Genomic DNA, 20526 nt, shown 5'->3' on the forward strand with positions numbered 1-20526 from the left:
CTTAAGCCTGATATCAATGTCAGGTATGGGCTTCATCCTATGAAATGGACCTTAAATTCAATTAGAGAGCAATTGATTATTCTCATAATATTCATACCACTCTTGGACCAGTGGACATAACTTACCAGGCCAGTTGTAGTCCATAGGATTCACAGCTGGGTAAGGTTGATTATTTTTTCTTTCCAGGACCATGCATAGCACCTTCCAGTATTATGAAAGCTAGCCAGTAGAGAGGAAGCTTACAAAACTTCAATTAATATAAGAAAAAAGTGAATTGAATGTACACAAACACACACAGTGATTATGCTTGGTCTTGCTTTGCGGAGCCCATTGCATATGCCTCTCTTCATGTGTTTTATACTTTATGACTTTATGTCAGGTAACTAATACCAAAAGTATTTAAATTTATTATTTATTTGTGTTTTTTGAGGCAGGGTCTTTTGTAACTTAGGTTAGTCGTAAACTTTCTATATTACAGAGGCTAACCTTGAATTCTCAATCTTCCCCGCCTTCACCTCTCAAGTGCTGAGATCGCGAGCATGGGACACCATGTCAAATTCAAGGTTTTTAGCTTTTAGGGATATAGATATCAGCAGTACTTGCTACTCTTGGAGAAGACCTGGGTTCAATTCCCAATACCCACATCTGGCAATTCACTACTGCCTGTAACTCTTTGGACTCCATGGGTACCTGCATGCATGTGGTACACATACATACCCTCAGGCACCAACATACATACACATAAAAAGATACATAAATCTTTAAAATTGGAATAAAGATTTTAAACTTTTAAAGCCCCCACCTCCCCAAATTGCACTTGTCTTAGGCAGTTTGCCTATTTCTGAACTCTTGTCAGTTTAAAACTCAACTTATATAAAACATAATAAGGTGGCTGGAGAGATGGCTCAGTGGTTAAGAGCACTGACTGCTCTTTCAGAGGACCTGGGTTTGATTCCCATCACCCACACAGTGGCTAACAACCATCCTAACTCCAGTTCCAGAGGATCCAATGCCCTCTTCTGACCTCCACAGCCACTGCGTGACATGGGTGCACATACACACATGCAGGCAATACACTCATCCACATAAAATAAAAATAATAAGTGAAATATAAAAAATATAATAAGAATAAAACTAGAAATTCTAGCAGCTGCAATTCAATCATGTGTTTCATAAGTATGAATAGTGTCCCCAGTACATGCAAGTTTTCTTTTATCTTAATATCTCAGGAGATATTAAATATGGAGATGATCTTATTCAGCTGAGATATATGGTATTTATATGATCTAGCCATGTAGAGAAGTCAACAAGAACTTAGAAAATGGTGATCAGGCTTCAACCTTTAATCCCAGCACTCAGAAGGCAGAAGCAGGTGAATCTCTATGAGACTGAGCCCAGCCTGGTCTACATAGTGAGTTCCACATCAGCTACAGGGAGACCATATATCAATATGTCTATGTATCTATATATCTCTCTGTCTATAGAGACATCTATATATATGTACATACATATATAAAATATATATACATAGAGAGAGAAAGAGAGAGAGAAGAATAAAAACACTTGTATTGTTCTGATCCAGAAAGAAAAAATAATGAGTGCAGGAAGGCATGCTCTCTAAGGGACATTGTATGAATTACAGAATATTACAAATGATAGTAAGCACCTGAGGCATTTGTGAAAGGAAGAAATCCCTGTATGCTTTTAAATTTTATTAGTTGTTAAATATAACACAGGGATTGGAACAGTGTTGCCCAAAATAGCTTTCTGCGAAGACAGAAATATTTCTGAGCTACAACCACCACATCCATTAGCCCTGTCTGATGATGAAGTACTCAGTGTGGCTGGTGCAGCTGAGGAACTGCAGGCCTCTCCTTCCTTTTCAATGGCCTTATTTAATTTTATTTGCCCTTATTTAAAGCATGTGATTTGATTTATGTTAACATGCAAACAGCCTTGCACTGTCACTCCTGAAAATTTTCTTCTGACCTTTGAAAAGTCTCGTGTTCCTCACTGTCTCCCCACACTCTGTGCCTGTGAAGCGACTGGTCTTATTTCTGTCACCATCCATTAGGCTGTCTTTCCTAGAACTTGAAATAGATGAAACACTACAATATGTACTCTTTCCTTCACTTCTTTCACTCAGGGTAGTTATTCTGAGATTCACACATGGCGAAGCATGTGTCTAATTCATTCCATCTCATTGATAAACAGAATTTTATAGTTGATATAGCACAGTTAGTATAGAATACTGTAATATAGTATAGCATAGTACACCCAGGTTGGCTGTACATTCACCTGTTGGTGGACATTTGTGCACTTAATGGTTTGGGACTACTATAAATAAAGCTTTTAGTTGTGTGTAAAGCATGGGCATATCTCTCTTAGTAAACGGCATATGATGCAGTCATTTACTCAAGAGAAATGAAAGCTAAGCCCATACTTCACACATGACTAAAAGCTATGCCCGTAATTTTAAAGCTGCCAAACTGTTTTCCAAAGGGCTTTGTACATTCCCACTAAGAACCTTTAAGAGTTCTAGTTCCTCTTCATCCTTACAAACAGTAGGGCATGGATAATTTTTCAATGATAAAATTCTAGTCAGAGTGCTGTATTATGTTTGTATTTTACATTTTTTAATGACTAGTGATATTGAATGTATGTTCCTTTGTAGACTTCGATCTCTACATTTGCATGAAGTATCTGCTCATGAACTTTTCATACTCTTTTGTCCCTCTTTTAGTATTTAACCTTTACTGAAATCAGTACCGACTTGGTCTACCTCTTCAGTAGGGACACAGTCCTGCATCTCCGGTGGTAACCGCAGTGGTTCTGTTTTCCCCCGCACGCCTATCATCTTTTGCCTTGTGTGTTTTGGAACTCTGTTGTCAGGCAGGTAAATATTTAAATGGAGGATTGTTCTGTTTTTTTGTTGAATTTTCTCCTTTTTTCTGTGAAATGACCTGCTTTACCTTTGTTTCTATTCTTCGTTGTGAAATCTACGTGTTATGGTACAAATACAACATTCTTTCTTTGGTTTAGTTTAGCGTTCATTTTTCATTGTCTACATTCAAATTACTTTCGTTTTCATAAAAGCGTTTCTCACAGGCATCACATTGACCTCGCTCTTATTTCCTCCAGTCAAATACCTCTTCATTTTAATAAGATATTTAGATGGTTTACAGTTAGTATGATTAGTGATGTTTTTAGATTACTGAACATCATTTCACTAGCTATTTCTTTTCTGTTTCTTTCCATCAGGGTTATAATTTTATCTTCAATTGCATGTTTGGACATAGAATTTTAGATTGATAATTTTCCTTTTAGTATTTCAAAGATTTCGTTCTGCTGTTTTCCTATCAACATTGTATCTGGTGAGAGGTGTGCTGTTAACCTTGTTTTTGTTTATCTGCTTGTAACCTTTTCTCTGGCGGCTTCTTTGAAGATTTTCTCCTTTCCACTCTTCACAATTTATATTGGTGAATTTTCCATGGTGTTTGTTTTCTTTCTAGTAAGATAAATGTGGTTTATTTTTAAATTGAGTAAAACTTCATTTTCCATACTCTATATTTTAAAACTTCTATAAAATCTATAAAATCTTTTCTGTTTCGTTTTGCTTTTTTTTGCTTTTTTAATTGAAGTTTTCAAGATTCCATACAATATATTTTGATCATATTCAGTTCCCCTCCCCTATCTATACCTCCACTTATTGCTCCCTACCCAATTTAATGTGCTCTATTTTAAATAAATATATATATTATACATATAATATATATTTAAAGTCATATTGAGTCTAATTTGTGTCCACAAATGCCCTTCAGTGTGGGTCCATCCATTAGTGATTAACATCGAGACCCATAACTGCTCAACATGCAGAGAGTATAAGGGACTGAAGAGAACTTAGCCTTTAATAAGACATCTAACTCAAACCTCTGTCTTCCAAGGTCAGGGATCATTGTAGAAAAGGCAATGGAAAGATTGTAATAGTCAGAGGGGGTGGATGACCAAGAAGGATACAGAGTTTTCCAGACATTTGGGCAGTTATTTATATGAATTCACAGCACTGGTGACAGCAAGCATAAGACCTACATAAGTTCAAGGCAGAAAACTTCCAGCAAAGATGTGAGGGAAGTGGGGAAGAAGCCCCGACCCTAGCTGAGGAGCTATTGGCAACTGATAGCTGCTGGGAGAGGGAGAGTCAGTTTTCTTTAAGGCTATGACACTGGGTTGCTACATAATGGTTCTTATTCCCACAATTATTAATGTAAAATAGAGACCAGGCTTGGGAATCTTCTTGAGAAGGCAATGCCAGGTAGGCCACATAAAAGAAAATTGAGTTCTTTCTTATAAGCACCACTGATGATCATAAGCAAATCTTAAGTTGCCTTCCACATCTGGTCTGTCATGAGCACTCTCAACAAGTACTCTGCCATCTGGAAGCTCTCTTGGTAAGGCCCGATCACTATGAAGATTCAAGAACATCTTCATTTTTGCTTTATGATCCAGTTTGTAACATCACACCTTAGAGCAACTTCTTACCACTTTGAGCTTGATGTATCCCAGTTAATAAGCAGTTCTTTTGTTTGCAAATGAAATTGTTTTAACATTTTGATCTGATTTTATTTTTGAGGTGATTCATTGAGATTAATAAATATTTGACCAAATTTTCACCAAGTTTTAAAATTTTCTCAGTTATACGTGTGTGTGTGTGTGTGTGTGTGTGTGTGTGTGTGTGTGTGTGGTATATGTATATGTGTATATTCATGTGTGTGTATGTGCACGTGTGTGTGTGTATGTGTATGACCAGAGGGGGATGTTGGATGTCTTCTCATTCACTTCCACCTTCTTTTTGAGACAGGGAGGGTATCCTGCTGAACCTGGAGCTATGTGGTTCAGTGAGACTGGTTATTCAGCAAGCCCCAGGGATATATCTATCTCTGCCTGTACAGTGATGGCATTACAAGCATGTACTTCCATGCCAAACTTTTTATAAGGGTTTTTAGAATTCAGACTCAGGTACTCATGCTTGTATAGCAAGCACTTTACTAAAAGCATCACCTCAGTCCCTTCAGATTATGTTCTGAGTTTTACCTCCAAATCCTTTGTTAAAGAATCCACCCCCACTTATATTAGATCATGTAATACTGTTCCACAGTCACTGATATGCTGTTAATTTATTTTACATCCTTTTTCTGCATTTCATATTAAGTAGTTCTTACTATTATCTCCAAGGGGGCTAGTATTCATTTTACTGTACCTGTGATGACCCTGTGTATTGTGGGGTTTCTTCGTCCGTCTCACCCATTGTATTCTTTACACCATTGACCTGAAGTGTTTCCAAGCATATGGGACGCAATTATAATAATTAGAGTCCTTGGTTGCTAAATATTATATCTGTGCCAGTTCTGAATTGATTTTGATTAAAAGATATGTTTTCTCCTTATTGGTTATATTTCTTTGCATGCTTGCTAATGAGAATTAGTATCAGATAATGGGGTTTATACTTTAGGGTGTTGGAGTTTGGTATTCCTGCTACTATTTTTTATACTGAATATTGATCTAGGGCCTCATGCATTGCTAAGCATGTGATCTACTACTGAGCTACTCCCCAGCCCTGTTCCTATTAATATTACTAAACTTTGTTCTGGGACACAATTAAGTAACTTGGAAACTGTGAAAGTTGGGGGTCCTGCTTGGAGATATCTAAGACGCAGCTGAGACAGTGCTCAATCTAGGGTAATTATTCCCAAATGCTGAGGTCAAGTCATCCTGAATTTCTCAATAATGCCCATGGATGATCAGATTTTCTAGTCTGGCTCCCAAAGTCCTTTTGCTCTCACAAGTGAGCCATGCTAACTCCGTGACTCCTCCCACTTAGACTTTTAGACTACTTTTGTGATTACTAACATTCAGTCTTAAGCTTCTGCACAACAAAGTGCAAAGCTTTCTCTTTGTTTCCATCCTCATCAGTGCAAAGGACTGCGGTAAACTTCATGTGTACAGCTTACTGTTTGTATATTTCAAATATACTTCACAAAGTTAGGAGCTTTGCCCTTATTCCAACAGGAAATCCAAGAGTCTTCCCAGTGTTGCCCTTTTCCATGGTGATTTTGGGAAGAGCTCCACGTTATGCAAAAAGGAGAGCATTCTTGTGTGAATGGTGTTGTTAGGAAACAACTTAAAGTATATTTCTTAAAATCTTGTAGGAACACGTTGTGCAGATCAGTGACCTCTTACCACAGACATATTATTCATAGCAGAAGGACAGCCCTGGTGAAATGACTGGAAAACACTGAACTCCTACTAGTCTTTCAAATGTGCAGCCAGGATGAAAATACCTGTCATTTAATTTTTAGAAACTATGTGAGGTGGGGGCTGGAGAGATGGCTCAGTGGTTAAGAACACTGGCTGCTCTTGCAGATGACCCAGGTTCAGTTCCCAGCACCCACATGGCAGCTAACAACTGTCTGTAACTCCAATTCTGGAGGATCTGACTGATGCCTTCTTCTGATTTCTGCAGGCATTGCATGACATGGGTGCACTTGCACACATGCAGGCACTATACTTATACACATAAAATAAAAATAATTTTAAAAAACTATGCAAGATGATAGATGTAGTAATCTGCATGTTTGTGGTGATTATTCTACAATGCATATGCATGACAAATCAAGATGTACATCCTAATATATACAATATTTATTTAATTATATACATTTACCATCTCAATACTAATAATGCCTGTTGCCTTCATAGCATTTATCCATCAAAGTGTGTAATTATGTATTTATTTGTTTAATTAATTGGGAATTATATTCTTTATTAAACTATTACCTCTGTAAGATTAAAAGGGCCATGTCTGATTAATGAACAAGTTACTCTCCAGTCCCTACCTTCAGTGTCTTCCCTTTTAAGCTTTTGATAAATATTTGCTTTTCAGTCTAGTTCTATGAAAGTAGGTTCCTACAGACACAAATTAAGAGTCCAGTAAAATACAAACAAGGGATATGCTTTTCAGCCATTGCCAGCAGTATTAATGATCGAAAGACAAATGTTGTCTCTTCCATCTAGGGTTATAAATAAGAAAATATGGTAGTTGATATATAAAGTATATCCAGACTGAGGTTTAATTCTATGGGTATGAGTGTTGGGGTATGATGGGACTAGATAAGAAGGACAGCAGAATGAGAAGATATTGACCAAATAGCCCCTACTAGAGTGACCTTGAACTTTCTATGACCTTTATATATGGCAGTATAGGAGAGGGAAAGCAGGTGGGCACCATATATCAAGTGGGATTACCAGTTCTGTTAGTGGAGTCATATTCTCCACTAAGAGAGCCCAGATGAATTTACAGCATGGCGAAGGTCTGGCAATAGTCTGGTCCTGCAGAGTTTGGGACTAGAATACCAACAGTGTTCTGCCCGAGGGATTCTGGCTGTTTTCCTGTGTGCACTTTTGTTTTTGCAACTTTTCTGCAGTAAAAATGTGAAAAATTTATAATCAGAGTTTTCAAATTTCCCATTTATAATAGGTATAAATTATTTGCTTTATAATCTCATGGGATGCAAACAGAAATCTACCTTAAGGTGAACACACTTCAAAGATAACCGAGGAAGCAGGTAATTTGGCAAGCTAAATGCTTAAAGTGTTTTAGTGATATTAAAGTACACAAGCTGTTTAAAAACAATTTTTAACTTAAAATAATTTTCACAAATGCATTCTTTTTACATTTTGCTGCACAGCACTATTTTATTTTATTTTATTTTATTTTATTTTTTTGGTCTGGAGGTTTTATGACAGATTAACATGCCCCCTGACCTTCTATTCAACCTGATGAACCTATAGATCATTTTAATGTGTTCCTTTCACCCTTGAGAAAAATCTTTACATCTCAATATTTAATACAAATAAATTTTGTTCTAAAGACTAATTGACTTTAACAGCATATTATTAACATTGTGTTGTTATTTTTTGACAACATATTCTCTCTAAATTTCCTATATTGTTTTATTAATTATGTTAAGGGTTATAAAAATATGTGCTTTATTATTTGCTTGGGACATCTAACTAAACTTAATGGGTTTTATTCTGGCATACTTTAATGACTACAAAATTGCTCTATGCAAAATAGTTGAATTGCAAATGAACCTGTTCCTAATAATATATTTGGTCTCCATTGCAAAGTATCTGCTTCAAAACAAACATATTTAAATGCTGAATCAAAATCTAAACTACTTGACGTTGTTTTTGTATTAGTATTATAAAGTCCATCAAATTTTCTGGAAAACACATCAAACTGCTATATTTGAAATTCCATCATTTCTTCTCCCGTTACTGTCATTACAAAGATTTTTAAATCATCCCAGTAAACCCTGGATTTGTTGAAAATGGCAGTGTTGAATATGGGAAGGACTAACCAATCACACATAGCTATTGAAGACTTGTGATACAGGTACTGTGTCCTACTTTGTTTCTCTATTGCTATAACAAAACACTCTGATCACTACCAACTTGGGGAGGAAAGGGTTTATTCCGCTTACATCTCCCAGATCACAGTTCATCAGGGAGCCCAAGGTAGGAACTCAGGACAGGAACCTGGAGGCAGGAGCTAGAGCACAGGCCATGGAGGAATGCTGCTTACCGGCTTGCTCCCCTGGCCCCTTGCTCAGCCTGCTTTCTTAAGCAATACAGGCCCACCTGCCCAGGGATGGGCTGGGCCCCCCCACATCACTCAACAATCAAGAAGATGCCCCACAGACATGGCCACAGGCCAGTCCAATGGAGGAAATTCCCCAGTTGAGGCTCCCTCAACCCAGGTGTGTCAAGTTGACACTAAAGCTATCCAGCACATTCTCCAAAAATGAGTGCTCCGTATGCATACAACACACACAGACCTTCAAAGACCTGTTATGAAAATAACACCAAAGCATATTAAAATGATCACATTTCTGTAACACCGGATAAAAATAAATTCATTATTAAAAATTAAGTTTTCCCTTTATAATCACTAATTTTTTTTTTTTTCCTTTGGTCTTTTTGAGACAGGGTCTCCCCGTAGCCCCAGCTGTCCTGGAACTCTCTATGTGACTCACATTTGTGGTTTATATGTTATATCTGTTAGACAATCCATTTTAGAGTATTCATTAAGGAGGTATGTTCCATCAAAATGTGGTGACAAATGAAGCCACGTGTCCTTGGTAAAGGAATGTCCCCTAAGTTTTTTTTTGCCACATGTTGTGTCTATTGGACTCGTCAAACCTTTTCTTACTGTTTATGGCAGTGCAGGGATTTTATCGCTTCGTGCCTTTGGCTTTGGCTTTTGAAAAACATTTCCCAACCACCACTGATATGTGAGTCCCAGTCATTTCTCATTGGTTGCTTTGAGTCTTTATACAATAGATCAATGATTAGCAATGAAAAACAGCTCAAAATAATTCAAATGCAGTAATCAAGAGTCAATGAAACAGAAAATCACTTGCTTGAGTTTATAGTTGTTGTTGGTGCCTAAGATTTAGTATCACAGGTCACATCCTCTCCAGAGTCTTTCCAGTTGTTAATTACTTACATGAGAGTTTCAGAGCCCTAGCCACTCTTAAGCAAGTACATATTTTTCCTTTTTGTTAAAGGTTTGTGATGCAGAATGAATTGATAAATACGTATTTTCAAAGTACAGATCTGACATTCTTAAGTTTCTTAAGTTACTGAGGTATTGTTAAAAAGTAGAACTGTTCCTGGTTCACATCATGACTTCCAGGTGGGCTGTGACTAGGGAGACCCTGTCAAAAAACAATCAACAAAAAGACCAAAAAAAAAAAGTAGACCTCTCTAAGGAAAAGTGTCACTATTAAACGTGTTTTCCTGAAAACACAGCACAACAGCACTGCTAATAAATTGAAATATTATTTTGTCATGGCAATTTCATTGATAAAAGCTGTGATTTATTTTTAAATTGTTAGAATAAAAACAAATGTTAATACTTTTTATTAAACTACCCAGTGCCCTTGTATATTTTAATTTATATGCTATCATATATTTAACTTTTTAGATTTGTTAATAATTATTTTAAACCTGCTACCATATATGATAGTTATTTAACATGTCCTTTATCAGAATTCTGATTAAAGTCATGTGATTTGATGTTTGAAACTCAACTCCTTTCAAGACAGAGTCTGTATGGGTACTGAACGAATGGAGGGGGCCATTTTTTTTCCCAAATAACATCTGAAACTAGATTTGTATTGCTCTTTCCAAAAGAAATAATTCATCTCCAAAGGGATTTCATTGAACTCTCAGCAGCACTTGACAATATAGGGAAACTGGCATGAACTTAACAAGCTGGAAAGTCTTAAAACCATCATTTCTGTTATTTCTTTGGTCTCCCACTGGTAATTTCACTGCTGTCCTAAGTCAGAGATCACCAGCTCAGGCGGTTTAGGTATGATATTTGAATTTATAAAGACAGTTCATAACTGTCCTCTAGAATTCTCCCTTTTTAAAAATTCACCAAAGAGCCTCAAAATGCAAGTGAATCCAAAAGGTTGCATTCATTGGCATTTGCAGATTGTGGCTACAGAAAGGGAGTCACACATTGTGGTAGCGTAGAAGCTGGGGAGGCATGAATGAGAGATACGGGGTGACTAGGGACTGTGGAGAGGAAGAGAGCTTCTGCCTGTGCTGTGATGAGAGGGGACTGTGGAGAGGAAGAGAGCTTCTGCCTGTGCTGTATCTCCAGGGATTCTGTTTACTGGTAGAGATAACATTGAAAATAAGGCAATATTAATTTCCCTCCCTCCCCCCATCTCTCTCTCTGTCTCTCTCTGTCTCTGTCTCTCTCTGTCTCTCTCTCTCTCTCTCTCTCTCTCTCTGTCTCTCTCTCTCTCTCTCTCTCTCTCTCTCTCTCTCTCTCTCTCTCTCTCTCTCTCTCTCTCTCTCTCTCTCTCTTTCTCTAAGGAGTCCTAGGCTGTAGCTTCCAAATGCAGGCCAGGCTCAGTGTCCTACAACTACCACTGCATGGAATACTATTCCTTGTGGGTCTATGGGTCAACTAGGAGAACTTTCTGGTCCTGCCTAGTATTTTATGAGTATCCGAACTCAGCATTTGGATAACTAACTTCCTGAACTGGTGTTAACAATGTTCATAGTTAACTTTTATGGAGGTAAAATATAATCATAAAACACCAGAAAATCATAGAGACAACATACTTTATTTTTTGAATATTTATTCCTTTTATCTTATGTGTATGAGTGTATTCTGTGTGTAAGTGCACCTATGTTGTGCAATGCCCATAGAGGTCAGAAGACAGTGTCAAATCCCCTAAACTGGAGTTACGAACAGTTGTTAGCCGCCATGTAGGTGCTGAGAATTGAACCCAGGTTCTCTGCAAGAGCAGTCAGTGCTCTTAACTGCTGAGCCATCTCTCCAACCCCCACAGCATAATTTATTAATAAGCCATTATTCCACCCCTATATCTTAACCTCTATGTGTTTTGAGCATAAAAACTTTATCTCTTTACCTTATATGTTGGGTAGCTTTAGTTGTCCACTTGACACAGTTTGGTGGGGGGGGCCTCAATTGGGTGATTGCCTCCTTTGGCCATGTCTGTGGGGCAATGCCACCCCTGGGCAGGTGGTCCTGTATTGTTTAAGAAAGCAGGTTGCACACAAGCTGGGGAAGCAAGCCAATAAGCAGCATTCCTCCATAGTTTGTGCTCAGGTTCCTATCCCAAGTTCCTGCATTGGCACTCTTTGATGATGGGCTATGCTTGTAAACCAAATAAACCCTTTCCCCCCCAAGCTGGTTTTGGTCAGTGTTTTCATCATGGCAATTGAAGGCGAATTAGAACACCTTAAATGTGAAAATCATTTGAAGTATTCTTCCCTAGAGAGAATAGGAGCATATTACAACATTTCCTCTGGGATTCTGGAACAAATTTTTTTATTACTGATATTTAGAAAAGTTGATTTCAGCTGTCATCCTTTATTATCATTAATGACACATTCAGAAAACTTCAATCATGTTTATTCAATATCAGCTTTTTCTCCTAACACAACTAATCTGAATACCCTGTAACTTGCTAAACACAATTGCCCATCAATATTTCCCTTGTTGTGACTCTAATGAGTTTCATATTATCTTCATACTTGTCAGTATCTTGTGTCAAATAAGTACAGATGTAAAGATTTCTCTGTGTTCACGTGTCACTCTTTGTCACTCAATTATCAAACAAGGAACAATATATTCTATTCACCATCCCATCCTTTTGGTTTGTGCGCCTGTTTTCAATTCTTCCTGGCATACACTTAGAAGTGGACTTATGTTGCCATAGCAGCAATGTAACCTTTTGAGAAGGGTAATCAAAAATACCTAGGTTTGCAAAGGAAGCCAATGAAGTTTACAAGACTTACCAAAAATATTAAAATAATTTTATAATGTGGTGACAAATGATTTTCTTGGCTTTATGATGCAATAAAAATCCCAGTAACTGCTGTTTCTTCAAAGTCCATCAAGGTAGTGTAACCACTGAAATGTGGCTTAACAAACTTTAGGATTTCTTGGTCACGGGTCATTGCAATATTACTAGGGTTGGTTGCTTGTCAAAGCAAGGAAAATAAAGATGTGGCTTTACTCCCACCCAAATCCACAAAGGCCTTGAATTCCATCTAAACAAACTCAGGGTCTGCAGTTGAGGCCCCCATGAAGGTACCTGACCCTGTCTGTGAGTTATGAACATGGCTTCGTGGCAGCTCCTCTACACTCCATATCTGTATCTCTCGTACCACTATTCTTCCATTTTGTCCAAAGTCACAGGAAATCTAAGTCTAGATCAGATGTGACAGTGTACTTCTGTTAAAAGAGATTAAAGAACCGTCAAAGCCCATCAGGTTTTGAGGCTATTTTTTAGTTTTCTCTATCTAATTAAATTTAAATTAATTTTTATGCAACTCAAATGCTCAAGAATTAAAATAACATTCTAAGCTTAATGTTGTATAATACTTTAAATTATCTTCCACACTCATGATTTACTTTAATCTTCTGAAAATTGTCAAGTGTTATCATTACCTTGGGTTTAAGATGAGTATATCCACATACAGTTCAGTCAGTTAAGTTCAAAAAGCTCATGCATCGCAATAGGGCTGGAACCTGGGGTATCTAATAAAAACTTCAAGTGTGTTATACACCTAACCAGAAAAACAATTGTTCACTTTGATTTTCAGTACAAAGAAGATTTAGTCCAAAAATAAAAACTAATCCATTCCTTATGACTGCTCTTGCAGAAGAGCATTTACATGAGAATGTGCAGTTCTCAGTCCTGAAAAGCACAATTCTTCCACTGTCTCAGAGGAAATTCTTAGAGACCAAACATTCAAGTGAGGGATTTTCCTGTAGAAAAAGGTGAGAATGTGTTTTTAAAGAGTTTCCTTATTACCCGAGAAGGAAAGCAAAATAGTGCTCAGTGTGAACTTGAGGAAACCCAGGAGTCGCATGTAGATCTGTGGGCTCTGAGAAGCTTCCCTTGGGGGTTCCCTGCAGCCCACAGGTGCGTGAATAATTACTGCAAAGTGTGGTCCCCTATGTCACAGTTACCTCGCTTTAAATGAAAGCAAATCCATTTTTCAGTGATTAGGTTTTCAACTTCCCCAATGTTATTTATTGAAAATTTCAGTGTTTCAATTATGTTGCTTTTGCCCAGGGAAGCAGAGCACACCTTCCAACAGAGAAAAGAGGGCTTCATGCTGAGCTCTGGTCATAAATATTTTATCATACAGAGAGACAGAAATCATGGGGGTGGGTACAGATGCATAGCGGGAAACTAATGTGATGTTGTTTTCAAATCCTCAGAGGAGGTTGATATTAATCTATCTCTGCCAGTTTGCTGTTTGCTGGGTTTTTACACTCTCAAACCTGGCAGTGAAATGCTTTTGTGAATCTGTAGCTTACCTATGAGAGGAGTGTGGCAAGGGACAGTGCTGATTTATCCACGTTACAAAAGCTGCTGTAAGATGGTAGAAAAGATGTACTTCGAGGATAGTCTACATTAATTTCTTTTGAAAGGTTCCGTCCTCATAAAAATAACAGTTAAAAAATAGTGTGTTGGAATGTCTCTATGCAACTGATATTTTTCTCCCCTCACTCAAAGCCTGTGTGTTATTAGAAAAATTCCAGTTGACAGATGGAACACGTTTTATGTTTACAAACTCACTAGAGTCCTGTTCTCTCTTTTTTTTTAACTTTTACAAAAACTTTATTGAGAACTTCATGCATGCATATAAGATGTTTTGATCAAATCCATGCCCACTCCCTCCCCTCCAACATCCCCCGCCTGGAGGTAACCCTAAAATCTTTTTTTTTAACATAAGAAAATAATTTTAAAAATTTATTTAGAATTTCATACATGCAAATAAGGTGTTTTGATCAAATCCATGCCCACTCCCTCCCCTCCAACATCCCCTCCTGAAGAGGTAACCCTAAATCTTTTTTTTTAACATAAGAAAATAATTTTAAAAATTTATTTAGAAAAAAAAAACAGAGTATGTTGCTAAGAGGCCCAAGGACATTTTGACTTTTAGCACAGAAACTGGCTACATTTCTTTGGGGTCTTTTTACCCTAACTAGCCAATTCCTACCTCCTATTCTTATCATGCCATCCTCTGAAGGGGCTACCCAAATTGCCAATAGGAAATAGGGAATAGGGATGCAAACCTCTCAGGCTTCTTCCATGCAGAACAGGGATGCAGGGTGAGGCACTTAGAGAACCCCTTCAGTGGGTCTATCTAAAAGACTCCCAAATTGCATAACTCTTGTCTCTAAGGGGAAAAGAAAGTCCTTGAATCATGAATAGGAGATGTGAAGGAGAAGTAAAGGCAAGAGTAATTAGCATTACAAGTTCTAGACAGGGAGCTAGAAAAAAGTCAGAATGGGGCCATTTTCAAATGTTCATATAAGAGCCCATTGGAGTTTCTTGACAAGGGCTTCCAAAAGCATCCCTCTATTGGGTTCTTGTTTTCAAATAACAGCACAGATAGTACACATCAAACTCACCATTTGTGATTTTGCATCTCTGGATACAACAGGAAGTGAGTGAAAGGTAACTGATGCAGCAGACACAATCAGATTGTGGAGCTGACGGGCCCTATGTCAGCCCATCAGTGAACCCCTTAAAACATGCCTGCCTGAGTGCTGTCACCCATGAGTGTGGAGAGGAAAGCAAGCATAGGGCAGCTAGAATGATTTGTATTAACAGAGTTGATTGTAAAACTTGGTTCTTTTGTATATAAAGTAATATAAAGTAGAACTTTAAAGTTTTAAGTAATTTACCAACTGTCCATATCTCAGAGTCAAGCACCTTGTAATGAGGTTTTATTTTTTTTCAAAATGTACCTCAGATGAAAACATGATGTTCTGTTCTATAGGCAAAATATTAATAATCAAAATTACCAAAGGATCTATGAAAATTAAATATTCATAATGATCTGAAATCCTCTATTTTTATTAATACACACACACACACACACACACACATACACACACTACAAACCATACATAGCTTGCACACAAATGAAAATGAAGGTAAGCTAAGAGTTAAAAAAAATTTTTCTCAACTGAGAAGTCACTGCTTTTTGGCTTAGGAACCAAAGTAATTAATTAAAAAATTGTGTGAACTGGTTTTTCCTAGTAAAATATAAGCTAGTGCATTTTGCTATTCACCACTGGCCAGCTATTTCACGTCCATTTTATCCTGTAGATCACTCCATGTTCTAGAAAATCATATCTGTCTTCATTTTTTCAATAAATCAATAATCTCAGGGAATAATAAATTCTCTGGATAGTAATAGTACTAGCTCGTAGTAGGAAAGGAACCAGCATCTTCTTGATGGTAAGAACCCTGGTGTAAATATTAAATTTAATTGGCATCAGAACTTCCTATTAAGACAGACATTAACCACGGGCTTAGAGTGGCAAGCAGTTATCTGAATGTAGTCCAGTGAACATTCAAATTATTCTTTATAAAGTCAGTAGTGGTAAATTGCCTATATCTGAGGTATATAGATAAAGGTTTCTTAGTGACAGATTTGAGGAAGAATTTGAGAAGAGAGTGCTAATGATTATCTGATTTGTGTTAAAGAAAGTTTGTGATGTCTTGCGATACTTTGATTAGTTTGGTTCTTTTCAGTATAAATGGAAGATGTCAGATAATATTAATTCTTAGAAATTAAATGCGAAGCATGGAGCTGGAGAGATGGCTCAGCAGCTAAGAGCACTTGCTGCTTTTAAAGATGACCTGGGTTTGGTTCCCAGCACCCACATGGCAGCTAACAACCATCTGTAACTTCAGTTTCAGGGGACCCAACACCCTCTTCTGACCTCTGCAGGCACTGCACACAAGTGGTGCATGTGCATACATGTAGGCAAAACACTCATACACATAAAATGAAAAAATAAATAATTTGTTAAATAGAAATTAAATGCAAAGTGAAAGATGATTCATTATGTAGAAATGTAATATAAATCTGTTGATGAATCACAAATTGAAAAAATGCATTTAATTGGTTCAATTTTCTGGGTCAAAATATTGCCTTCACAAAATATATTAACTTGTCTATTGTATGATTCAATCACATGATTAAATCAATCATAAAATAACATTCCATAACAAGGTGACTTTTATTCTGTTATTCTGAAATAAAATAATGTCATAAGTTTGTGAAAAGTAATTGTGTCTACTTACATTTTGGCTGATTTTGAATAAAGCACATAAGAGCCTTTCAGGTGAATCCTTTTAGACTTCTTATTTACACAAGGTACTACTGAGTAGTGTCCCACTATTGTTAGCAAAGACAACTTAACACACAGAAACTGCTTTTGAGATGACAATTTTTACCAATTATTCCCCTTGAATCACAAGGGGATCAAGGTTAAATCTGTTTAAAAGTACTGAGCAGTAAACTTAGTTGGGAAATCTTTACAATAGCTTTAAAGTGTAAATTCATATTTAAGAGAGTTGTAAACCCTTTTCATTGAAATTTAAAATCTGTGTTTAAAGTGTGATCTTTTCTTTACATATGTATAAAGTGTTGGTCTCTACCAAATAAATTATTTCTACTGGGTCTACTCTATGAACTGCAGTTAACTGATGAATATAATGAAATAAAAAGTACTATTAACTAAAGAGAAGAATGGAGCAGGCTTCTGTAGCACTCCAGATTGACCTGAAATGGATAGTGGAAGCTGTTCCCATGAGATTTTCTCAGAAAAACTTTTCTTTGGACACATCTGAAAATTGGATGAGGAATGAGTAAGGCTGGGCAGAAGAAAAGACATGCAGTCTGGAATATGTCTTACTAATGGAATAGGAGAGTGTAACTGCTTTTATTTCCTGAACCTTTCATGAAGCTTATCAAATATATATTTGGTTACTTCCTACCCTATCTATAATATTTTTTTACTCATTTACATGGCAATATCATGCTGGGCAAGAGCAAGGTAAAGTACTTGTACTTAACTTTGATTTGGCCCATGTATAAATAGTTGATTATCATTATTTGCAAATTTCATACTTGCAAATCCACCTCAGATTTCTTCACATCACCGGACTTGTGGATTGGTAATTTCATTGTTTGAAGTGCTGCTCCCACACAAGTACTGAGGTGTTGCCTGGTGTTTTGAAACATGATAAAGTTTTGATATGCTTCAGAGAGGAAATACATGTGTTAAATAAGCTTCATTCAGGCAGGAGTTACAATGTTGTTGGCTATGAATTTAGTGTGAGTCAATCAACAATATCTATCAAAGTGTCTTTCAACAACATTTGTTAAAATAAAACAAGGTTATGTACTAATTCATTGTTTGAAATGTTTGTGCCAGAGGTTTTTAGGAACTTAGCTATGAACATGGTTCACTATTTCCTAACTCAGTGTTTGTGAGGACTTTGATAGAACATAAGTATGGCAAACAATGAAAATCAATTGTATTAAAAGTACATAATTGCCTTTCCTTTATCTATCATCTATCTCGTGGGAAGCGAGCACGGCCGAGTCAGCCAAAAATGGCGCCTTGGCTGGCTGCCAAGCCTCGTGACTCCAACTCTTGGCTGGCTGCCAAGGCGCCATTTTTGGCTGACTCGGCCGTGCTCGCTTCCCACACTATATCTATCTATCTATCTATCTATCTATCTATCTATCTATCTATCTATCTATCATCTATCTATTATATATATATATGGCATCTTTATAGATGCTAGATATTGATTCCTTGTTAGATGCATAGCTGGCAAGGATTTTCTCCCAATTTGAAGGCTGTCTCCACATTCAATAGTTTCCTTTGTTGTACACAAATTTTTTAATTTCATTAGATCCCGTTTGTCAATTGTTGACATTATTTCCAGAGCAACCAGGATCCTATCCAAGAAGCCTCTACCTAGCCTGTGTATACAGAAGTGCTTCCCATGTTTTTCTTCTAGCACCTTCAGTTTTGAGTCTTACATCAAATATCATTGATCCATTTGGAGTTGTTTCTGTATAGGGGAGAGATAGGGATCTCATTTAGTTTTATTATATAGGGATGCCAAGTTTTACCAGAAAAGACCAGCTTTTCTCCAATGTATATATTTGACATCTTTGTCAAAAATTGAGTGGCTATAACTGTGTGGGTTTAGTCTTCTGTTCTGTTCCATTCATCTGTATGTCTACCTTTGTGCCAGTATAATCCTATTTTTGTTACTATGCTTCTGTTATATAATTTGAAATCAGGTATGGTGGAATCCTCCAGCATTATTCTCTTCACTCAGAGTTTCTTTAGCTATCCAAGGATTTTTGTGTTTCCATATGGATTTTAAGATTGTTTTATATTTCTTTGAAGAATTTCATTGGACTTTTGATGGGGACTCCATTGAGTCTGTATGTTTCTTTTAATTGGATGGCCATTTTTCACAATATTAATTCTTCCAATCCATAAGCATGTAAGCTCTTTTAATCTTCTAGTGTATTTCTCAAGTTCTACAGCATTGTAAAGTTTTCACTGTAGAAGTCTTTCACCTTCTTGGTTAGGTTTATTCCAAGGGTTTTTTTTTTTTGAAGGTGGTTATGAATGGGGTTATTTTCCTGATTTCTTTCTCAACATGTTTGCTTTTAGTATGCAGGAAGGCTGATTTTTTTAGGTTAATTTTGTTTCCTGCTACTTTGCTGAAATTGTTTATCAGATCTAAGATTTTTCAGGTAGAGCCCTTAGGGTCTTTTATGTGTATACTTTTACTTTTTTTTTCTGTTTGTGTCACATTTATTTCTGTCCCTTGTCTTATTGTTCTAACTAAACTATAAGTGCTCTACTAAAAAAGAAAGGGGAAAGTAGCCAGTGTCATGTTGGTTCTGATTTTGGTGGAAATGATTTTACCTTTTGTGACAGTGCCACATTAATTAGAGACCTCACTCTTAGAATAGTTGACCAAGAGTGGGCCTGATCTTGTTATGAGGCACTCTGATTTCTCTCAGACCTGTTTTCTCAAAAATATGCCTATTCTATGATTCTTTCTAACAAAGAGCTCCTTTCATATTTATTAATGAGCAGCATATCACGCATGGAATGAGAAAGGCAGTAACAATCTTTGATAACAGTTTTACAAAGGAAGAGTTGTTTCCTTGACCCTACTGACTCAGAACAGCTCACAAAGCCACAGACAGCTGCCAGTAATCTATGTTCCCATGTTGCTTTCAACCTTTTGGGGGGGAGTCATTGTTTTCAATGTCATTATTGCTTTCAACATTATCACTATCACATCTCACACACAAACATACATTGTACTGAGTCAGGGGTGTAACTGATCATGAGTAGGGAACATGGAATAAGATTAAAGCTATTCATTTAGTGTAGCTTGTAAGATTAATTACATTGGGATTTCACATTGTAAAATTGATTACATTGTACTTCTTAGCAGGAGTACATTGTTCTAAATGTTCTCAAGACATATGATTAACTTGGTTCACAATGTTATATAAAATTTCAGTTTGTAAGAGCTTGTTACAAAGAGTCTTTCCAGAAAAAGTCATTCCCACAAGATTTTTCTCAGGTAGTATAGGTTGGCTATAAGTTCACCATATATAGCTTTTACTATGTTGAGGTATGTTATATCTATTCCTAGCTTCTTAAGACTTTTATCATGAAAGGACATTGGATTTTGTCAATAACCTTGCTTCAGCAATTGGGATGATTATGCAATTATTGTCCTTTAATCAATTTCTGTGATTATTACATTTATTAACTATCTAGGAGAACAATGGGGACTAAGAGAATTGGGTAGGGGTAAGAAACAGGAGGATAGGGGGCTATATGGGCAGGAAATAAACCCAAAGTACATTATAAACTTTTGTGAAAAATATTGTATGTCCTAGTACTATGTATGGTATCTGAATATATACATATATATACAAATATATATATCAATAGGACAAATATATACATCATATATATATATATATATATAATAAGATAGGACACAGAGATTCAGAGACCAAAGGTATATTCCGTGTCCC

The 20526-nt window shown here is 36.7% G+C and overlaps 1 protein-coding gene across 2 annotated transcripts in view; it reads left to right on the plus strand.

Moving 5' to 3' along the window:
• Positions 1-20526, plus strand: part of Pak5 (p21 (RAC1) activated kinase 5) — a 342836-nt gene that overhangs the window by 113446 nt on the left and 208864 nt on the right. The window lies entirely within an intron of this gene.

This window comes from Nannospalax galili, unplaced genomic scaffold (genome assembly GCF_000622305.1).
Source record: "Nannospalax galili isolate Female #2095 unplaced genomic scaffold, S.galili_v1.0 scaffold151, whole genome shotgun sequence".
NCBI lineage: Eukaryota > Metazoa > Chordata > Mammalia > Rodentia > Spalacidae > Nannospalax > Nannospalax galili.